The sequence below is a fragment of the Rattus norvegicus genome, chromosome 13 (genome assembly GCF_021556685.1).
Source record: "Rattus norvegicus strain SHRSP/BbbUtx chromosome 13, alternate assembly SHRSP_T2T, whole genome shotgun sequence".
Taxonomy (NCBI): Eukaryota; Metazoa; Chordata; class Mammalia; order Rodentia; family Muridae; genus Rattus; species Rattus norvegicus.
This window is the reverse complement of record NC_141546.1, coordinates 68,988,644-69,012,862: the sequence shown is the minus strand read 5'-3', so window position 1 is coordinate 69,012,862 and position 24,219 is coordinate 68,988,644. Positions and strand designations below refer to the sequence as shown.

The window sequence follows — 24,219 nt, the reverse complement described above, 5'->3', positions numbered from 1 at the left end:
ACAGCAAATACAGAGGTGAATGCCAGCAGCAAACCACTGAACTGAGAATAGGACCCCCGTTGAAGGAATCAGAGAAAGAACTGGAAGAGCTCGAAGGGGCTCGAGACCCCTTATGAACAACAATGCCAAGCAACCAGAGCTGCCAGGGACTAAGCCACTACCTAAAGACTATACATGGACTGACCCTGGACTCTGACCTCATAGGTAGCATTGAATATCCTAGTAAGAGCATCAGTGTAAGGGGAAGCCCTGGGTCCTGCTAAGACTGAACCCCCAGTGAACATGATTGTTGGGGAGAAGGCGGCAATGGGGGGAGGATGGGGAGGGGAACACCCATAAAGAAGGGGATGGGGAGGGATTAGGGGGATGTTTGCCCGTAAACTGGGAAAGGGAATAACACTCAAATTGTAAATAAGAAATACTCAAGTTAATAAAATAAAAAAATAAGATTTTTGTGTTTATCTTTTTAGATGTATCTTAGCATTTCCTTTGACTAGACACATGAAAAGATGATCAAGGAAAGTTAAAGAAATACTTAGAGATTTCGAGGCATATTGCCCAAGCACCATCTAGATTTGTCTGAGTTTTCACTGTTGGCCAGAAATAAGAAATCCTATTCTCCTGTCCTTACCGAAATTATTTAACATTTTTGTGTCATGAGTCTAATAGATGAAATGAGATAGAGTGGTGCTAAATTGCATTTTGTAGTCTAGTGAGTTTGAATGATGTTGTGAGTCCCCTGCATTCCATCAAGAAGGTAATCTGGTGTGGGTGTTTATCTGTGAAGGATGCCCATCTCTCACGTGTTAACACCTATTTCAAACACCCCATTTCGCTTTAGATCTTGCTCATGCTTTTGTCACGAAAGTTAATGTTCCCCTGCAATCCTTTCCTTCCTTGATAGTTTGTCCACACTACTTTCTTTCAAGATTCTTATTATTTTCTTTTGGCAAAATTATCTGGAGGTTCCTGTCTGCAGCTTTTCGGGTACCTTAAGTTCATATTAATCCCTCAATGTGTGGCTCAAGGTCTTTCTGTGGCTTTGGAGAAAGGATCAGTCAAATATCAACTACCTCTTCTGCAACCAATCCCATTTCCTTTCTGGACTGCAGTTACATCCTTCTTAGACCTCCACCAGGACTATGTGACTCCTCGTTTTCTATGGTTTCATCATTATCACTTGACTCTACCTTTGATAGTTGTCTTCTCTAGTGTTCAATTCACTTAATCTCATTTAAGCATAAAATACTGCTATGTTGTATTATCTTAGTTCTTTCCCACTGTCCCTTGCTTTTTAATTCCCTCAACAGAATAATCATAGCTACTTTAAAGTCTATTATGCATGTGCTGAATTCCTTTATCTGAATTCATCATGGGCCTTTTTCCTGTCTGCTTTTATTTTCTCTTGTTTTAGGTGTGTCCAGTTATAGCTGGCTAAGTGCTAGACATTGAACATTGAGGCACTATATGATATTATCTTCCTTCAGAAGCAGTTAGCTTACTTCTCATGAGCTTCTAGGATAGGAACACTGGCATCCCCAGATCTCTTGCTGTGATCAGGTTCTCGAAGGGATCAAAGCTTGCATTACATCTCTATGGGAGCCAGTACTAACTGACACAAAGAAGAAACCTCCAAAGCGCCACCTACAAGCAGATTTCCTTCCATGTGGTTAAGCTTTAGCTCTAATGTTTGAGTCCCTACTCAAAGTCCAAAGGTCTGAAGTACAGTTTTTTTCTCAGACAAGGCCTTCTGTGGTTGAGAACTTCCTGAGAAACAAAGTATATGGAATTATTTTTGTTTTTCTAATTAATTAATTAATATATTTATTCACTTTACATTCCCCTTCTCAAAATTCCACTCTTGAACCCCTCCCATTCCTCCTCCCTTTCTCTTCAGAGAAGGGGAACCACACACACACACACACACACACACACACACACACACACACACACCTGTGTACTAACCTGCCTTGGCAAGTCACAGCAGGACTAAGCATATACTCTTTCACTGAGGCCAGACAAGGCAGCCCAGCTAGGGAAAGAGGGTCAATGGCAGGCAGCAGAGTCTGAGACAGTCCCAGTTTCAATTGTTAGGAGACCCACATGGAGAACAAACTGCCATCTGCTACATATATGAAGAGAGCCTAGGTCCACTCATGCATGCTCTTTAGTTGGTGGACCAGTGTCTCTGAGCACCCATGGGACCAGGTTAGTTTACTCTGTAGGTCTTCCATAAAGTTCGGGATAACTACACTAAATAACAGGAGGTCTAAGAGAGGAGGCTTGAATCTCATGTAGAAGAGGAAATAAAACAGACATTGGCAGTGGATAGAGGGAGGGAACTGGGTGGGAGAGGGGACAGGGGTAGGGGGAACTAGGGTAGGGAGAGTGAGGGTTCTGAGAGAGAGAACAGAAATTGGGGGAGGCATCTCTGGAATGAGCCAGAGACCTGGGATGGGAGAGACTCCCAGCAACCTATAGGGCTTGTAGCAGTGGGGTATATGGAGCCCAAAGTAGTCACTTCCTGTAGCCAGACAAGACTTTCAGTGGAGGGAGGGTGACACCAACCAACCCACAAAACCATTGATCCCACAGTTGTCCTTCCTATGAAATGTGCAGGGATAAAGAGGAAGTGGAGATTGAGGGAATGGCCAACCAATGACTGGCCCAACTTGAGACCCATCCCATGGGAGAGAACCCTGATCCTATCAATGATATTCTGCTGTGCTTGCAGACAGAAGCCTAGCATAACTGTCTTCTGAGAAACTTCGTCTAGCTACTGATGGAAACAGATGTAGAGATCCACAGCCAAACAATAGTCAGAGCTTTGTGGAAGTCTTGTGGAAGAGAGGTGAGGATTGAGGAAGCTGAAGGGGAGAAAGATACATGAAATACTTCACTCCTCCCTTTGTGCTTTCTCCCAGACATTAGTCTTAGAAGTTCTTGAGGATTTGAGAGCTTTTCAATGTTTCCAAACAGAGCATTCTGGATTTTCCTGTTCTCACTGAGAAAAGCTCTTAATCTAGCATTACTTAGATGAAATCCCAGCCTTTTAGTATGTTTTGATGTATATAAGACTTGAGATTTAAAAAAAAAAAAAACACTTATCAAACTACCTCCTGGTGGACTCAAAGTTACTAATTTTAACTAAAGCTTCCATGTAAATGCAAATGTCTCTGCCCCCCACCCAGATAATTGTTCTTTCCTTATTTCTTGGACAATTGTATTGGCTCCATTTCCCCTGGATATTCATCCAGAATATCATCCACACACACAGACCTTCCCAGTCGGTACTTTTCTTTAATCTGACTTCTGAGACTTGACCAATTTTGTCTACCGATTCCTTTTGGTTTTGATTCTGCTTTTACTATCAGTCAGGGTAAATTTTAATGTGTAATATTTCTGTTGCAATTTACTTACTTTTTCACATTTTATTTAAATCTTTTAAAACATATTTCATGTCAATTTAGACTTTCTTTTTACCTGTTTCCTCTTAATATGTGAGCCTCATAGCTTTCAACTGCTTAAGGCTTTTGACGGGCATCTTGAATATTCCCCGTCCCAGCACAGATCATCCTAACAGGTACATTGAGTTACTGGCTCTGGATGCTGTAGGCATCTGTCCTTTGTATCCACTTGTCATTTGTCTATGGGTATCTTTCAGTTGGGGCAACTACTTTGAAATGTATATGCACCACAAATGAATATGCTTAGGTCTTCAACTTATAACTATCTCTCAGATCACCATCATAATTTAGAGTCGATGTCTCTAAAGGGAAACTTGGAACTCACCTGCAAAGCTGCATTTTAATTTTCTTAAATGGATGTAATAATTGAAACCATTAAGAAAATAAAAGTATGGGGTTGGGGATTTAGCTCAGTGGTAGAGCGCTTGCCTAGGAAGCACAAGGCCCTGGGTTCGGTCCCCAGCTCCGGAAAAAAAAAAAAAAAGAAAAGAAAAGTATCCTTATTTGTAGAATGCATGGCCGAAACCAAGAAACTTCTTTTCCTTCAAAAGAAGGGCAGAGACCCTAAAGACTCCATTAGAAAACTCTAATAAAAACTTTCAGCAAAAAGTAGCAGAACAAAAATTAACATAGCAAAACCAAAATCCTCCCTATGTTCCAACCACAAATATGCTGTGAAAGAAATCAGAAAAACAACCTCCTTCATGTTCAGAACATTTCCTTGTAATAAACATAACTAAAGAAACGAAAACTTTGCTATATGATGGAATGATCCATGACTCTGGGGATGGAAAATTACTTCCATGAAAATGACCACACGGCCAAAATCAGTCTACAAACTTCAATGCGATTCCTATAAATATTCCAATGATTTTCCTCATAGAAATGGGGGAGGGGGACAGAACTCTTAAAATTCACTGGGAAACGCAGAAGAGCTTAGTATACCAAAGCAATCCTGAGAGAACATGGATGAGGTGGGGCTGGGGTTGGGGCTGGGGCTGGGGAGGGGCTGGGGAAGCCAGCGGTACCATAATACCTCATTTTCAGTTATAGTACAAAGCTAGACACGGTATACAAAGGAATGTGTCAATGGCACAGGTAAGAAGTGCAGAACAGTGCAACAGATCAGAGAGTCCACGTAAAAATGACGCATGGGTACAGTCACACAATTTTTGACAAAGCTGACAAAACAACACATAAGAGAAAGGACAGACAGCCTCTTCAACAATGCTGCAGGGGAAATCAGATATCCACATGTAGCAGAGTGTAACTAATCCCCACCTCATAACTTCGCATGAAAGTCAATTCCAAATGGACCAAAGGCCCTAATATTAGACTTGAAGCTCCAAAACTTATAAGGAAAAAGTAGGAGGAAATGCTCCAATACACTAGTATAGGCAAGGAGTTTCTTACATGAACCTGGGTAACTCAAGAAATAAGGCCAAAAATTGAAAAACAGGACCTCCTGAAATAAAAAGTCTTCTATATAGCCTAGGACACAATTAATTGAGCTAAGAGATAGCCTTCGCGATGGGGGAAAATCTTGGGCAGCTATACATCTAACAGAAGACAGGGAGAACTAAGATAAAGAGAAATAAACACACACACACACACACACACACACACACACACACACACACACACCCCTGCAATGAGATTCCATCTAACATCATTCCGAAAGACTATCATCAACCATTAACAATGGTGAACAGTGGAATCCTTATAAACTGCTGGTGGAAATGTAAACCAATCCAACCACTGTAGAAGTCCGAGTGGAGGCTCCCTGAAAGCTTCTCTATGACCCAATTATACCACTTCTCAGTATTTACCCAGAAGACTGAAGTTAACACTTCGCAGAGATGCTTGCCCATCACCATCCATGGTAGCGAATCTATGGCACCAATGTAGATACTTAGGTATCTGTCAACAAAAGAACCAAAGGAGAAAATGTGTTTTATACGCATAATCACTTTTTTCAGCCATGAGGAGTAATTAAAGTTAGGCTGTTTGCAGGAAAAATGAATGCAACTGGAGATGGTCATATTAAAGAAATTGTCAGTCCCCAAAAGACAAATGTTGGACTCTATCATTCCTCTCACGTGTGGATTCCAAAATAGAATCACAGATGTGTTGGCGATGTGAGTGCAGATGTGAGGCTATCTAGGAAACACAGAGGACTAGTGGGAAGGGACCGGGCTCAGAGGGAATGGATCGTAGAGCATGGGGCTATGGGCTCAAAGTACATGATACACTTGCATGGAAAAAGGCCCCTGTAGCTCTGTATAGTGACAGAAAGTATTTAAAACACATTTTAAAAACTGGAGCATTAAAAAAAAACTAGCTTAAGTATCGGAACACAGTTTAGCTTCAATTACTATCAACATAATCACCAAAAAGAAATAATGAGAGGACATTGGGCTAATTGTTCTCACCCATTTCAGAGAAGGAAGGTGCGTTGGCAGGGAAAATGACCTCGTCTACCATGGAGGCAGGGAGAACCTCTTTGAAAGAGGCATGAGGAGAGAGTCAGGACTTCTCTCTCCTATTTCATCCACAAACTCAACATTCAATTTCAAGCCCAATGATTCAATTGAATTTAGTGCCATCTGTAGAAACACTAATTGTTCCAGCCTCCAAATTGCGTCCATTTTATGAGTGCAGTAATGTAAAACAAGAGGAAATATGCACTGAATATAAGAAAAAACTCTTGTATAAATTCTAGGTGAATTATCAATATTGTTACAGTCACAGTAATTGGGTTTTTTTTTTCTTCTGTGCTTCTCTGGGTCAATAGTCTATTAACTTCAGAGGGCCTGTGAAAAGTCCAGCAAGGAACCTATTAGGATTGATACGTCATCTGCACATAGCTTATACTCAAAGCTGATATATGATACTCAGGACAGTTTGCACAGGCACAAAATTATCAAATTAATGGAACTTCTGTTCTTATGTATATATGTGATCTTGCTGTCTTTTTAATTATATAAATGTTTTTTTTTCTACTTTCCTTTGGTTTCTAAGCTACCCTCCTCGTTAGATGTTATTGTGTCTGATTTAGTAAGCATCAAATCCCATGATTGTGACTTGAGAATACATGTAGTAATTACAGCTCGAGTTTTTGGGGATTCTCTTGGCAAGAGGCTAGAGTCAGAAACACAGACACACACACACACATACACACACACATACACACACACAGACACACACACACAGACACACACACATACACACACACATACACACACACAGACACACACACAAACACACACACATACACACACACATACACACACAGACACACACACACAGACACACACACACAGACACACACACAGACACACACACAGACACACACACAGACACACACACACAGACACACACACACAGACACACACACATACACACACACACACACACACACACACACACACACACACACACGGAATAGACGAGCCATTCCCTTGCTATTTAGACAGTTCCTCTAAGCTTTATAACGGATAATGTGCAACAGAGATCATAACAACCGGGCAGATCCACTCATGCACATCCCCCCTGCTTATGTGATATAAATTCGACCAGACAGGAGGCGACCCTGTGCCTTGGACTCTGCACATTCGCTTCTTTAGTAATGGAAATTTTTCATTTTAATTTTAAAAGCCTAACCTATCTACCCTCTTGAAACAACACACAAAGAACACTTCCCACGAGCCACTGGCACTGGATTTTAGCATTCTTTCTTTTCTTTTCTTTCCTTTTTTTCTGAAGCAAATTATCTTCCATAATTGTATGTTTTGGACATTTTAACATAAAAAACAGTCTTTAGTTCAAAGACCTGAAACAATTTTCTCTGCACTATATTATCTGATGTTGACTACACTGCAGGCTTACTCATTAGAGAGTAATCACAATACAGGAACAGAGTCATAGGAACTCAAAACCAGAGAATAAGCATCTTCACGGATGCAGGAATTCTTCCTTCAGGAGCCTTTGACTGTATTTCTCTCTAAATACAGGTAGAAAACTTACCTTATTTAGGAGAGCATCTGTGATTGGTCTCCAAGTTTCCACTGGGCCAGTTTCACAAATAAAAATGAATTTTCTTTTTGGAGACAGGGCTTCACTGTGTAGCTCCAGTCAGTGTGAAACTCACTATGTGAACCAGGCTGGTCTTGAACTCAGAGAGATGTACTTAACCTGTCTTTGCCTTCTGAGTGACAGGATTAAAAATATGCATCCTTGCTTCCTGGTTGCTGCCGCCGCAGAGAGCCCGTGGGCAGCACCCCACGAGCGAACTTGAGCCTCGGGACCACAGGTAAGACCAACTTTTCTGCTGCAAGAAAGCTGCCTGGTGAGCTTGGGACACACGGAAGCAGAATTTCTCTAGGACCGGGCACGTTCTGTGTTTACCGGAAGTCCCACACCCTCGGATCCCGGCCCGCAGCAGCTCTCTGCTCCCAGACCCTGTGAGAGAGAGACCCAACCGCCTGGTCAGGTGGGCACTCCTGAGGCTGCAGAGCTGAAGAGACCAACAACACTGCTCACCCCTGCGCACATCCCTGGCCCAAGAGGAAACTGTATAAGGCCTCTGGGCTCCCGTGGGGGAGGGCCCAGGAGCTGCAGGACCCCTGCCAGAGACACCACCGGACCCTGAAGGAAACAGACCAGATAAACAGTTCTCTGCACCCAAATCCCATGGGAGGGAGAGCTAAACCTTCAGAGAGGCAGACAAGCCTGGGAAACCAGAAGAGACTGATCTCTGTACATACATCTCGGATGCCAGAGGAAAACACCAAAGGCCATCTGGAACCCTGGTGCACTGGAGCTCCCGGAAGAAGCGGCACAGGTATTCCTGGTTGCTGCCGCTGCAGAGAGCCCGTGGGCAGCACCCCACGAGCGAACTTGAGCCTCGGGACCACAGGTAAGACCAACTTTTCTGCTGCAAGTGACCTGCCTGGTGAACTCAAGACACAGGCCCACAGGAACAGCTGAAGACCTGTAGAGAGGAAAAACTACACTCCCGAAAGCAGAACACTCTGTCCCCATAACTGACTGAAAGAGAGGAAAACAGGTCTACAGCACTCCTGACACACAGGCTTATAGGACAGTCTAGCCACTGTCAGAAGTAGCAGAACAAAGTAACACTAGAGATAATCTGATGGCGAGAGGCAAGCGCAGGAACCCAAGCAACAGAAACCAAGACTACTTGGCATCATCGGAGCCCAATTCTCCCACAAAAACAAACATGGAATATCCAAACACACCAGAAAAGCAAGATCTAGTTTCAAAATCATATTTGATCATGATGCTGGAGGACTTCAAGAAAGATGTGAAGAACTCCCATAGGGAAACACAGGAAAACATTAATAAACAAGTAGAAGCCTACAGAGAGGAATCGCAAAAATCCCTGAAAGAATTCCAGGAAAACACAATCAAACAGTTGAAGGAATTAAAAATGGAAATAGAAGCAATCAAAAAAGAACACATGGAAACAATCCTGGATATAGAAAACCAAAAGAAGAGACAAGGAGCTGTAGATACAAGCTTCGCCAACAGAATACAAGAAATGGAAGAGAGAATATCAGGAGCAGAAGATTCCATAGAAATCATTGACTCAACTGTCAAAGATAATGTAAAGCGGAAAAAGCTACTGGTCCAAAACATACAGGAAATCCAGGACTCAATGAGAAGATCAAACCTAAGGATAATAGGTATAGAAGAGAGTGAAGACTCCCAGCTCAAAGGACCAGTAAATATCTTCAACAAAATCATAGAAGAAAACTTCCCTTACCTAAAAAAAGAGATACCCATAGGCATACAAGAAGCCTACAGAACTTCAAATAGATTGGACCAGATAAGAAACACCTCCCGTCACATAATAGTCAAAACACCAAGCGCACAAAATAAAGAAAGAATATTAAAAGCAGTAAGGGAAAAAGGTCAAGTAACATATAAAGGCAGACCTATCAGAATCACACCAGACTTCTCGCCAGAAACTATGAAGGCCAGAAGATCCTGGACTGATGTCATACAGACCCTAAGAGAACACAAATGCCAGCCCAGGTTACTGTATCCTGCAAACTCTCAATTAACATAGATGGAGAAACCAAGATATTCCATGACAAAACCAAATTTACACAATATCTTTCTACAAATCCAGCACTACAAAGGATAATAAATGGTAAAGCCCAACATAAGGAGGCAAGCTATAACCTAGAAGAAGCAAGAAACTAATCGTCTTGGCAACAAAACAAAGAGAATGAAAGCACACAAACATAACCTCACATCCAAATATGAATATAACGGGAAACAATAATCACTATTCCTTAATATCTCTCAACATCAATGGCCTCAACTCCCCAATAAAAAGACATAGATTAACAAACTGGATACGCAACGAGGACCCTGCATTCTGCTGCCTACAGGAAACACACCTCAGAGACAAAGATGTCTATTACCTCAGAGTGAAAGGCTGGAAAACAATTTTCCAAGCAAATGGTCAGAAGAAGCAAGCTGGAGTAGCCATTCTAATATCAAATAAAATCAATTTTCAATTAAAAGTCATCAAAAAAGATAAGGAAGGACACTTCATATTCATCAAAGGAAAAATCCACCAAGATGAACTCTCAATCCTAAATATCTATGCCCCAAATACAAGGGCACCTACATACGTAAAAGAAACCTTACTAAAGCTCAAAACACACATTGCACCTCACACAATAATAGTGGGAGATTTCAACACCCCACTCTCATCAATGGACAGATCATGGAAACAGAAATTGAACAGAGATGTAGACAGACTAAGAGAAGTCATGAGCCAAATGGACTTAACGGATATTTATAGAACATTCTATCCTAAAGCAAAAGGATATACCTTCTTCTCAGCTCCTCATGGCACTTTCTCCAAAATTGACCATATAATTGGTCAAAAAATGGGCCTCAACAGGTACAGAAAGATAGATATAATCCCATGCGTGCTATCGGACCACCACGGCCTAAAACTGGTCTTCAATAAAAATCAAGGAAGAATGCCCACATATACATGGAAATTGAACAATGCTCTACTCAATGATAACCTGGTCAAGGAAGAAATAAAGAAAGAAATTAAAAACTTTTTAGAATTTAATGAAAATGAAGGTACAACATACCCAAACTTATGGGACACAATGAAAGCTGTGCTAAGAGGAAAACTCATATCGCTGAGTGCCTGCAGAAAGAAACAGGAAAGAGCATATGTCAGCAGCTTGACAGCACACCTAAAAGCTCTAGAACAAAAAGAAGCACATACACCCAGGAGGAGTAGAAGGCAGGAAATAATCAAACTCAGAGCGGAAATCAACCAAGTAGAAACAAAAAGGACCATAGAAAGAATCAACAGAACCAAAAGTTGGTTCTTTGAGAAAATCAACAAGATAGATAAACCCTTAGCCAGACTAATGAGAGGACACAGAGAGTGCGTCCAAATTAACAAAATCAGAAATGAAAAGGGAGACATAACAACAGATTCAGAGGAAATTCAAAAAATCATCAGATCTTACTATAAAAACCTATATTCAACAAAACTTGAAAATCTTCAGGAAATGGATAATTTCCTAGACAGATACCAGGTACCGAAGTTAAATCAGGAACAGATAAACCAGTTAAACAACCCCATAACTCCTAAGGAAATAGAAGCAGTCATTAAAGGTCTCCCAACCAAAAAGAGCCCAGGTCCAGACGGGTTTAGTGCAGAATTCTACCAAACCTTCAGAGAAGACCTCATACCAATATTATCCAAACTATTCCACAAAATTGAAACAGATGGATCACTACCGAATACCTTCTACGAAGCCACAATTACTCTTATACCTAAACCACACAAAGACACAACAAAGAAAGAGAACTTCAGACCAATTTCCCTTATGAATATCGATGCAAAAATACTCAACAAAATTCTGGCAAACCGAATCCAAGAGCACATCAAAACAATCATCCACCATGACCAAGTAGGCTTCATCCCAGGCATGCAGGGATGGTTTAATATACGGAAAACCATCAACGTGATCCATTATATAAACAAACTGAAAGAACAAAACCACATGATCATTTCATTAGACGCTGAGAAAGCATTTGACAAAATTCAACACCCCTTCATGATAAAAGTCCTGGAAAGAATAGGAATTCAAGGCCCATACCTGAACATAGTAAAAGCCATATACAGCAAACCAGTTGCTAACATTAAACTAAATGGAGAGAAACTCGAAGCAATCCCACTAAAATCAGGGACTAGACAAGGCTGCCCACTCTCTCCCTACTTATTCAATATAGTTCTTGAAGTTCTAGCCAGAGCAATCAGACAACAAAAGGAGGTCAAGGGGATACAGATCGGGAAAGAAGAAGTCAAAATATCACTGTTTGCAGATGATATGATAGTGTATTTAAGTGATCCCAAAAGTTCCACCAGAGAACTACTAAAGCTGATAAACAACTTCAGCAAAGTGGCTGGGTATAAAATTAACTCAAATAAATCAGTAGCCTTCCTCTACACAAAGAGAAACAAGCCGAGAAAGAAATTAGGGAAACGACACCCTTCATAATAGACCCAAATAATATAAAGTACCTCGGTGTGACTTTAACCAAGCAAGTAAAAGATCTGTACAATAAGAACTACAAGACACTGAAGAAGGAAATTGAAGAAGACATCAGAAGATGGAAAGATCTCCCATGCTCATGGATTGGCAGGATTAATATAGTAAAAATGGCCATTTTACCAAAAGCAATCTACAGATTCAATGCAATCCCCATCAAAATACCAATCCAATTCTTCAAAGAGTTAGACAGAACAATTTGCAAATTCATCTGGAATAACAAAAAACCCAGGATAGCTAAAGCTATCCTCAACAATAAAAGGACTTCAGGGGGAATCACTATCCCTGAACTCAAGCAGTATTACAGAGCAATAGTGATAAAAACTGCATGGTATTGGTACAGAGACAGACAGATAGACCAATGGAATAGAATTGAAGACCCAGAAATGAACCCACACACCTATGGTCACTTGATTTTTGACAAAGGAGCCAAAACCATCAAATGGAAAAAAGATAGCATTTTCAGCAAATGGTGCTGGTTCAACTGGAGGTCAACATGTAGAAGAATGCAGATCGATCCATGCTTATCACCCTGTACAAAGCTTAAGTCCAAGTAGATCAAGGACCTCCACATCAAACCAGACACACTCAAACTAATAGAAGAAAAACTAGGGAAGCATCTGGAACACATGGGCACTGGAAAAAATTTCCTAAACAAAACACCAATGGCTTACGCTCTAAGATCAAGAATCGACAAATGGGATCTCATAAAACTGCAAAGCTTCTGTAAGGCAAAGGACACTGTGGTTAGGACAAAACGGCAACCAACAGATTGGGAAAAGATCTTTACCAATCCTACAACAGATAGAGGCCTTATATCCAAAATATACAAAGAACTCAAGAAGTTAGACCGCAGGGAAACAAATAACCCTATTAAAAAATGGGGTTCAGAGCTAAACAAAGAATTCACAGCTGAGGAATGCCGAATGGCTGAGAAACACCTAAAGAAATGTTCAACATCTTTAGTCATAAGGGAAATGCAAATCAAAACAACCCTGAGATTTCACCTCACACCAGTGAGAATGGCTAAGATCAAAAACTCAGGGGACAACAGATGCTGGCGAGGATGTGGAGGAAGAGGAACACTCCTCCATTGTTGGTGGGATTGCAAACTGGTACAACCATTCTGGAAATCAGTCTGGAGGTTCCTCAGAAAATTGGACATTGAACTGCCTGAGGATCCAGCTATACCTCTCTTGGGCATATACCCAAAAGATGCCCCAACATATAAAAAAGACACGTGCTCCACTATGTTCATTGCAGCCTTATTTATAATAGCCAGAAGCTGGAAAGAACCCAGATGCCCTTCAACAGAGGAATGGATACAGAAAATGTGGTACATCTACACAATGGAATATTACTCAGCTATCAAAAACAACGACTTTATGAAATTCGTAGGCAAATGGTTGGAACTGGAAAACATCATCCTGAGTGAGCTAACCCAATCACAGAAAGACATACATGGTATGCACTCATTGATAAGTGGCTATTAGCCCAAATGCTTGAATTACCCTAGATGCCTAGAGCAAATGAAACTCAAGACGGATGATCAAAATGTGAATGCTTCACTCCTTCTTTAAAAGGGGAACAAGAATACCCTTGGCAGGGAAGAGAGAGGCAAAGATTAAAACAGAGACTGAAGGAACACCCATTCAGAGTCTGCCCCACATGTGGCCCATACATATATAGCCACCCAATTAGACAAGATGGATGAAGCAAAGAAGTGCAGACCGACAGGAGCCGGATGTAGATCGCTCCTGAGAGACACAGCCAGAATACAGCAAATACAGAGGCGAATGCCAGCAGCAAACCACTGAACTGAGAATAGGACCCCCGTTGAAGGAATCAGAGAAAGAACTGGAAGAGCTTGAAGGGGCTCGAGACTCCATATGTACAACAATGCCAAGCAACCAGAGCTTCCAGGGACTAAGCCCCTACCCAAAGACTATACATGGACTGACCCTGGACTCTGACCTCATAGGTAGCAATGCATTTCCTAGTAAGAGCACCAGTGGAAGGGGAAGCCCTGGGTCCTGCTAAGACTGAACCCCCAGTGAACTAGACTGTTGGGGGGAGGGCGGCAATGGGGGGAGGGTTGGGAGGGGAACACCCATAAGGAAGGGGAGGGGGGAGGGGGATGTTTGCCCGGATACTGGGAAAGGGAATAACACTCGAAATGTATATATGAAATACTCAAGTTAATAAAAAAAATGAAAATAAAATTCCAAAGTATAAAACAAGGTAAACTCAAGGACAACATTTCAATGTGGAGGAAATACCACTGAAGTGATTAACACAATTTCTTAGCTCTAACAGTAGAGAGTTATGTCACAATTAGTGAATCGCAACATAAATACTACCTCTTTTCTGTGCATGTGTTAGAATAAAAAAATAAAGTATGGAAGCGTGAAAAAAAATATGCATCCTTGTGCCCAGTCAAGGAAACTATTTTAAGAAAGACTGAAGGACAAGAAATGGTAGTAGTGTTTTAGCAAAAGTCCACTGCTAATTGTATAAATAAGACATCAAATGAGGGCAGGTGTGGTGGTTTGTATGTGCTTGGCCCAGGGAGTGACACTATTAGGAGAGTTGGCCTTATTGGAGTAGGTATGGCCTTGTTGGAGGAAATGAGTCATTGTGGGTGTGAGCTTTGAACACTCATCCTAGCTCCCTGGAAGCCAGTCTTCTGTTTGTTTTTGGAACAAGATGTAGAATTCTACGCTCCTCCTGCACCATGCCTGCCTGGATGCTACCATTCTCCCACCTTGATAATGAAATGAACCTCTGAACATGTAAGCCAGCCCCAATTAAATGTTGTTCTTATAAGAGTTGCCTTGGTCATGGTATCTATTCACAGCAATAAAACCCTAACCAAGACAGTGGGGACACTACAGAAATGAATAAAATATAGTCCTCACACCAGAAGCAGTCTTTATGGATGTGTATTGATAGAGCAAACAGTGCAGAAGTAAAAGAAGAGATATCTGTAAAATAGAAGCCCGACAATATATTCACATCCAGAATATAATAAATTCTAAAAGAGTCAATAAAAGTATAACTTGCCTCAAAGCCAAGCAACAGAGGTCTGGACTTCCAAAAGGTATGATGCAATGGGTGATTGACACATGGAAATCTAATCAGCAGTGCAAGTTATCAAGCAAATACCTCTATTGGGGTGACTGATGTTTCTAAAACTTAGCAATGCTGGGCACTGGTAAGAGTAGATACCTGGAACTTTCCTGTATTTTTGCTAGTGGGAAGATAAGTTGGTAGGGACATGCTAGAAAGCCAGTGTTGTTGATACTAATGGTAAAGCCACAGTTTGTAGATCTAATGTCTTCCAACCATCACAGTTCTATAGCAAAATGAAATAAAACATACCCATGAGTAGTCTTGCACTATAATGTAATATAAAATAACAGCAAAGGATAAAGTCAATCTGAATTTTATTAATAACATATTGTATGAAAAATATACTCATAGCCATGCCTAGAATCCCAACCCTTAGGAGGCTGAAACAGAATAATTACAAGTTCAGGCCAACCTGAGTTATATAACAAATTTTAACTAGCCTCAGTTATTGGATAAGACTCTGTCTCAAAAAAAATAATAAAAGGGTTTTCAAATAAATAGTTAAAAATAGAAATTAAGTTCATATGGTAAAATATAGGCCATAAGAGTATGAGGACATATTTATACATGCAGTATGGTTGGATCTCATGGTGGGAGGCTTCATGAAAAGAGCCATAAAATGCATGATGGCTTTAAGTTGTAGGATGCCCTTAAAGGTCAGAAGTAAGTATAATCTGTTGGAATATAGATCAAACAGCAATTACCTTTGGGAGTTACAGATCAGGAAGTGATAGGAAGTTTCTTATAGGATGCTGGCACTATTTTACATTTTTATATCGGCAGCAACCTTATACACGTATATATACAATTTCACTGAGCTCTGCTCTTGACTTATGCAGTTTGTTATATACTACATATACAGACATGCATACACACATAAATATATAAATATGTATGTGTAGATATGCACACACACACATTTTTAATAGCATCTGTTACACAGAAACACTCGACACCAGTCATTTTTGTTACTATCTTTAAATCCTAGGAAATAGCCAGAGAAACTACTGTGTCCTTGTGAGGATGAAAATGAAGCTCCACCATGTTTCATTGCTTGCCCAAGCTCACAGCACTGACGAGGAAGGAGCTCATGTTCTGACCTGGGTTCCAGAGCAGCGTGCTGCCTGCCATGCCTCGTTTGTTACTCCCTTTGAAAAGGGTCCTGAGTTCTTTGTCTTGTTCCCTGCTGTCAGTACATACTTTCTACCTTCCCTGAAAGGTACAGAGGCTGCTTAACTCTTCGACTGATGTAGGGAAAACAGTCAGAGCAAGCACATCCTGTCTTGGACGTTAGACAGGATTCTTCACAATAGGGTACAAAGTAAAGATGTATTTACAGCTATCCACCAATTGCATAAAACTGTGATTGGTATAATTTCTCATAGTCGCCAACTTGTTTATTACGAGCTAGGAACACAAAGATTAAAAACAAAAAGATTTTGCACACAGCATTCAAAAGGTGTCTCCACTTCCTATACCTTAGAATGCAGCTGTGCTCCAGGCAGAGGAAAGGCCACTGGAAGATCTCTTTGTGATTCCTAAAAGCACAAATATGGGAACTGTTGTTTCCATAATATGAGATGAACAAATCTTAGGAGTGTTCACCAGGTACCATCAAAGATTGCCTGGGGAGCTCTTGGTGACTTCACTTGAGGCCACCCTGTGATCCCTGTCAGCTCTCACTAAAATGACAAGCTAAACCATGCACGGGATGAGACCCTTTCACTTAAATCTTTTTGGATGACCACCATTCTACACCATTAGGAGGTGTGACTGAGGATTTCATAAACCCTGTGCATCAGATCATGTAACGAGCAATGTGAAGAGTAGGAACGGGGGACTCGTTCATGAATGAGACATGGAAACTCTTGCTCTCAATGGATGAATAAAATGAGTTGTACAGTGTGTTTGAAGGTGATACTTACGATGGGGAAACTCAGGGAATGCAGACAGGAAGGAATGGCTGGGATCCGAGCGCTACCTAGTAGGTTCTTCCAGAAGGTGGCATTTCAGTAGAGGCTTGAAGTACATGGGCCTGCAGAACTTCCTGTGGGACAGAGAGAACTGCCAGAGTTTAGATGTGGCTGCTGTTTTAAGAAGTAACAAGGCTAGGTTTGGAGGCAAAGGCTAGAAGAAGAAGTCACATAGCCACCAGAGTTTAACATGCTTCAAAATGGGTCAAGTTGGTTTCTGTTTTCAGACTATCCAATTAAAGGGAGCTAAGGAGGAGGAAGAGGCGGAGGAATGGAGACTGGGTGGAGTTCGGACCCCTGTGGTGGATCACCTTCTAGGAACAAAGTGTCAGGCTGAGGATGACTTAATAAGGTCAGAACTGAAGAACAGTTCTTGTCCACTACTTTGTCCAAGATCCTCCCTCCACTTACCTGTCAATCAAGCTTCTGGTCTCCCTTAGCTTCAACCACAAGACTTTCTGTCTCTCCTCCCTCCCTGGCCTCCCTCTTGGAAGCCAGCAGTGACGGTACAGATTTTATTTTTGCACTTTTGTGAAACGGATGAAATATTTTTATCTTTATAAATTATTTCCCATTCTTTAAAAAATGCCTCATTTAATGGGATATGTTTCTAAATGACTAGGTCATGCATATTTCAGAAGGCACCCTCTGGGACCAGAAGAGAACCTTGCCTAGGGGGAATGTTTTCAATCCCTCCTTTCAGCACTCAGCCTCAGAAGCCAGATGATACCCCCCTAGAGGCTAAGAAGGTGGAGGTTGGAAAGAAACTGAGACACACACCCCCACAGCTTTCTCTGAGGTTGTTTCCTCAGCTAAACAGTGGGAGAGCTGGAGTGAAGTCTCTGTGGAGACTGGAGTAGAGCTAAGTTACCTCTGTCAGTCTTCAGGTAATAGTTTTCACAGGAAGCCACTGTGTACATATTGTACTAGAAGTTGGAGAGCATCCCAGGTCCTCCTAGCCCAAGTCAGCTTCAGCATCACAGTGCTTAGGGCATCATAAAACCCTCACTTATGGACTGAAAACATATTTGGCATATAAAAACATAAACTTCTAAACTCTATGTAAAGAATGTTGTAAGCTAACAGGAAAATCAGAACTAATGATTTAATGTAGGCAAAAGAAAAGGGACCTGGGAGAAACAGGAATATGGATTATTGAAAATTGAAAGTAACAGTGGTAATGATGGATAAACACAGCCAAAAATTGCCACAATTCTCTTACTCTCTTGTGTTGGATGTGAGGTCTCGTATCTCACCTACGTCATTCAACTTAACCTTGCAAAGACACAGTTGTTCCGGAGCAGCTACTGTTGTCCCCAGTTTTCAGTAACGAAGTAGGATTTTAGAGATGCTAAGTAATAAGTCCAATTCTACAGAGCTCACTTGCACCATGGAAGGTCTCTCTGCCCCAATTCTTCAGAGAACGAGGCAAATCAAGAAGGAATACACTGCAGAGATCTGGGAATCCGCAGAGAGAAAATGACGGAGAAACCCTGTCTCGAAGGGGAAGGGGAGCTTAGAAAATGAACGTGAGAATGCCTGCTCCCTGGTGTCAGAGGTAAGTGCTCTTCCAATGTCACTGGCAGCGTTAAACTTGTCCGCGGTGCTGTAATGCACTAGCAAGATGGATCAGGAGTGGTGCAGCTGTCCCTGGGTGTTGGCCACTCCTCTGGGGGGAGACATTAATTGTTCGGAGTGTCTGCCGCTGGTTGTTGTTGAACTTACTGAGCAAGCTACAGATTAAAGGGCCTGGAAGTCCCTGAGTGCTGTCTAAACACAGCCTCCTCTTAAAGATAGATGGGAGCTTCTGTAAGGCAAAGGACACGGTGGTTAGGACAAAACGGCAACCAACAGATTGGGAAAAGATCTTTACCAATCCTACAACAGATAGAGGCCTTATATCCAACATATACAAAGAACTCAAGAAGTTAGACCGCAGGGAGACAAATAACCCTATTAAAAAATGGGGTTCAGAGCTAAACAAAGAATTCACAGCTGAGGAATGCCGAATGGCTGAGAAACACCTAAAGAAATGTTCAACGTCTTTAGTCATAAGGGAAATGCAAATCAAAACAACCCTGAGATTTCACCTCACACCGTGAGAATGGCTAGGATCAAAAACTCAGGGGACAACAGATGCTGGCGAGGATGTGGAGAAAGAGGAACACTCCTCCATTGTTGGTGGGATTGCAGACTGGTACAACCATTCTGGAAATCAGTCTGGAGGTTCCTCAGAAAACTGGACATTGAACTGCCTGAGGATCCAGCTATACCTCTCTTGGGCATATACCCAAAAGATGCCTCAACATATAAAAGAGACACGTGCTCCACTATGTTCATCGCAGCCTTATTTATAATAGCCAGAAGCTGGAAAGAACCCAGATGCCCTTCAACAGAGGAATGGATACAGAAAATGTGGTACATCTACACAATGGAATATTACTCAGCTATCAAAAACAACGACTTTATGAAATTCGTAGGCAAATGGTTGGAACTGGAAAATATCATCCTGAGTGAGGTAACCCAATCACAGAAAAACACACATGGTATGCACTCATTGATAAGTGGCTATTAGCCCAAATGCTTGAATTACCCTAGATGCCTAGAACACATGAAACTCAAGACAGATGATCAAAATGTGAATGTTTCACTCCTTCTTTAAAAGGGGAACAAGAATACCCTTGGCAGGGAAGAGAGAGGCAAAGATTAAAACAGAGACAGAAGGAACACCCATTCAGAGCCTGCCCCACATGTGGCCCATACATATACAGCCACCCAATTAGACAAGATGGATGAAGCAAAGAAGTGCAGACCGACAGGAGCCGGATGTAGATCGCTCCTGAGAGACACAGCCAGAATACAGCAAATACAGAGGCGAATGCCAGCAGCAAACCACTGAACTGAGAACAGGACCCCCGTTGAAGGAATCAGAGAAAGAACTGGAAAGCTTGAAGGGGCTCGAGACCCCATATGAACAACAAGGCCAAGCAACCAGAGCTTCCAGGGACTAAGCCACTACTTAAAGACTATACATGGACTGACCCTGGACTTGACCTCATAGGTAGCAATGAATATCCTAGTAAGAGCACCAGTGGAAGGGGAAGCCCTGGGTCCTTCTAAGACTGAACCCCCAGTGAACTAGACTGTTGAGGGGAGGGCGGCAATGGGGGTAGGATGGGGAGGGGAACACCCCTAAAGAAGGGGAGGGGGAGGGGTTAGGGGGATGTTGGCCCGTAAACCGCAAAAGGGAATAACACTCGAAATAAATAAGAAATACTCAAGTTAATTAAAAAAAATTGCCAAAAAAAAAAAAAGGATAGATGGGAAATTCTGAGGCTTCTTCACCCCTCTAAGGAGTGATTCTTTTTGTTCATATTTGTGTGTGTGTGTGTGTGTGTGTGTTTGTGTGTGTGCTATCCATCTTCATTTTCTATCATTTATTTTAATAAATGCATCACTGCAGCTCAGTGATGGAAAATTATAAAGCCTTGAAAAGGGCATCAAACAGAACTCATGCCTACAGTGCTAACTGGGATTTTCTTTTTCCCAGTTTGTTGTTTCAGAGCGCAAACTCTATAGCATCCAAAGTTCCCTACACAATCGACTGGTGACTGTGGGATTCTAGACTTTGAAGACCTTTTGTAGATAGACTGTCTAGAGAACAAGTACTTAGTAAACATTTTCTGAGTCAAGGAAACTGCTGTGAGTCTGAGGCCAGCCTGGGCTACACAGGGATATCCTATCTCAAAAGCAAACTAAGAAAACAAAACCAGAAGTGACATGGAGTGAGACTTGAAGCGTCTTTGTGGACGAGCCTCTAATTTAATGCTTCCCTTTCACTGGTTGAGACTTTGACTCAGAAAACATTTCCTGAATGTTTGCTATGGAGACACTGTCCACAAGAGCTTTAACGACAAGAATCCCCAGTTGCTAGCCAGTCTATCACATGGAAGACTTTGGAAGTTGTAGATCTTGCCCTCCAAACAAAAAAACTACCTGGGAGAAAGAAACCCTGAATGGTAAGTTTGATCTGTCTGAGAAGGCAAACGGAGATCAATGGAGACAGGTGTGCACAGGCAATTGTCATTTACTGCTGCAGGTGTCAGGTAGAAACACTTAGGATAACCGACTGATTACTGGAGACTGGGTGTGGACTAGCCTGAGGCTTTACATTTCAGACCACGTCCACACTAGGTCTCCACACTGGGGAAGAGGTTTGCCTTCAGGAGTCCTACCAAATTCTTGAGATGAGGACTGAAGAAACAGCCCTCCCTACAGGGAAGGAAATCATTGCCACCCAATATTGAAAAGTCTCCCAGCACAACGGGAAGTAAAGAGAACAGGCAAGTCGAGCCTAAAGCTAACCAGAAAAGACAATAAGGCTAACCCTTCGGCCATCAGGGCCCAGTTGCTTGAGTTGTGGCAATGCTGGGGAATTGGGTGAACGGCTGTCATTGAGAGCGGGTAAAGTAGGGAGTAATGGGATCAGTGGGAGCTTTCTGTTGTAGCAGTGTGACCTTTGACCCTCTGAGGCACACGGCTCATTGTTCCATGGTGTATTCCTTCACACCACGATTCTAACTTTTCCTAAGAAATTTATTTTGTACCATGGCAATCAGCAAAGGGACTGAGAAACAAAAACAACAACAAAAAACTCCAACTCTATAAGCTATGGTGGCATCCTCTCTGCCCATAGCTTGAATTGAAATTTGCCAACTAGAAAGACAGAAGATTAAAGCTCCACCATCTGTGAGCCAGGCAGGCCACTTCAGGAGGGCAAGTGATGAGGGTGGCCGAGAAAGGGAGTGTTGTAGTTTGAATGAGAATGCCCCGCGTGGGCTCATATTTTTGAAGAATTAGGCAATGTGGCCTTGTTGGACTAGGTGTGTCACTAGGTATGGGTTTTGAAGTTTTATTATTATTATTATTATTATTATTATTATTATTATTATTATTATTATTTTCCTCATCCTTTTTTCTTATATTGGATTTTTTTTTATTTACACTTCAAATGTTATTCCTTTTCCTGGTTTCCTGGACATAAGCCCCCTATTCCATCCTCTTCCCCTTCTTCTATAAGGGTGTCCTCCTCCCTTCCGCCTTGATATTCCCCTACACTGGGGGTGTCCAGCCTTGGCAGGACCAAGGCCTTCTCCTTCCACTGGTGCCCAACAAGGCCATCCTCTGCTACATGTGCAGCTGGAGCCAAGGGTCTCTCCATGTGTACTCTTTGGATAATGGTTTAGTCCCTGGGAATTCTGGTTGGTTGGCATTGTTGTTCTTATGGGGTTGCGAGCCCCTTCAGTTCTTTCAATCCTTTCTCTAATTCCTCCAACGGGGGTCCCATTCTCAGTTCAATGTTTTCCTGCTAGCATTCACCTCTGTATTTGACATGCTATGGCTGAGCCTCTCAGGAGACATCTATATCCAGTTCCTGTCAGCATGCACTTCTTAGTTTCAGTGACTGTATATATATATATATATACATACATATATATATATGTGTGTGTGTGTGTGTGTGTGTATATATATATATATATATATATATATAGAGAGAGAGAGAGAGAGAGAGAGAGAGAGACTGTATACCCATGTGGGGCAGGCCCTGAATGGCCATTCCTTCAGTCTCTGCTCCAAACTTTGCCTCCCTATCCCCTACTATGAATAATTTTAAGAAGGAGTGAAGCACCTGTGCTTTGGTCATCCTTCTTCTTCAGTTTCATGTGATCTATGGATTGTATGTTGGGTAATTCTAGCTTTTGGGCTAATATCCACTTATCACTGAGTGCATATCATGTGTGTTCTTCTGTGATTGGGTTACCTCACTCAGGATATTTTCTAGTTCAATCCATTTGCCTATGAATTTCATGAAGTCATTGTTTTTGATAGCTGAGTAGTATTCCATTGTGTAGATGTACCACATTTTTTTAATCCATTCCTCTGTTGAAGGGCATCTGGGTTCTTTCCAGCTTCTGGCTATTATAAATAAGGCTGCTATGAACATAGTGGAGCATGTGTCTTTGTTTTATGTTGGAGCATCTTTTAGGTATATGCCCAGGAGAGGTATAGCTGGGTCCTCAGGGAGTACAATGTCCAATTTTCTGAGGAACCTCCAGACTGATTTCCAGAGTGGTTGTACCAGTTTGCAATCCCAACAATGGAGGAGTGTTCCTCCCTCCACATCCTCGCCAGCATCTGTTGTCACCTAGTTTTTGATCTTAGCCATTCTGACTGGTGTGAGGTGGAATCTCAGGGTTGTTTTGATTTACATTTCCATGATGACTAAAGATATTGAACATTTCTTTAGGTACTTCTCAGCCATTCCATATTCCTCAGCTGTGAATTCTTTGTTTAGCTCTGTACCCCATTTTTAATAGGGTTATTTGATTCTCTGGAGTCGAACTTCTTGAGTTCTTTGTATATATTGGATAGTAGCCCTTTATCGGATGTAGGATTGGTAAAGATCTTTTCCTAATCTATTGGTTGCCATTTTGACCTAATGACAGTGTCCTTTGCCTTACAGAAGCTCTGCAATTTTATGAAATCCCATTTGTCGATTTTTGATCTTAGAGCTTAAGGCATTGGTGTTCTATTCAGGAAAATTTCCCCTGAGCCTATGTGTTTGAGGCTTTCCCCCATTTTCTCTTCTATTAGTTTGAGTGTAACTGGTTTTATGTGGAGATCTTTGATCCACTTGGACTTGAGCTTTGTACAGGGTGATAAGAATGGGCCGATTTGGATTCTTCCACATGCTGACCTCCAGTTGAACCAGCACCATTTGTTGAAAATGCTGTTTTTTACCCTCATTGGATGGTTTTGGCTCCTTTGTCAAAGATCAAGTGACCATAGGTGTGTGGGTTCATTTCTGGGTCTTCAATTCTATTCCAGGGCTTTGAGTTTTTAAAAAGACCTGTGCCATTCCCAGTTAGCTCTCTCTGCCTCAAGCTCTGAACTCTTAACTACTGTTCCAGCAACATGACTGCCAACCTATTGCCATGCTCTGTGCCATGGTTGTCATGGATT

General features: G+C 41.8%; 1 long non-coding RNA gene across 2 annotated transcripts in view; it reads right to left on the bottom strand.

The window, feature by feature from the left end:
- LOC148001695 (uncharacterized) overlaps window positions 1–24,219 on the bottom strand; it is a 94,964-nt gene that overhangs the window by 46,362 nt on the left and 24,383 nt on the right. Inside the window, exons 2-3 of one of the 2 annotated variants that reach the window (XR_015636035.1) lie at window positions 17,149–17,270; window positions 5,297–5,387 (exon numbers count right to left, since the gene is read on the bottom strand). This is a non-coding gene — a long non-coding RNA (uncharacterized LOC148001695). Of the gene's footprint in view, window positions 1–5,296; window positions 5,388–17,148; window positions 17,271–24,219 lie in introns of those variants that run through there. The other variant, XR_015636036.1, reaches the window with a different exon arrangement.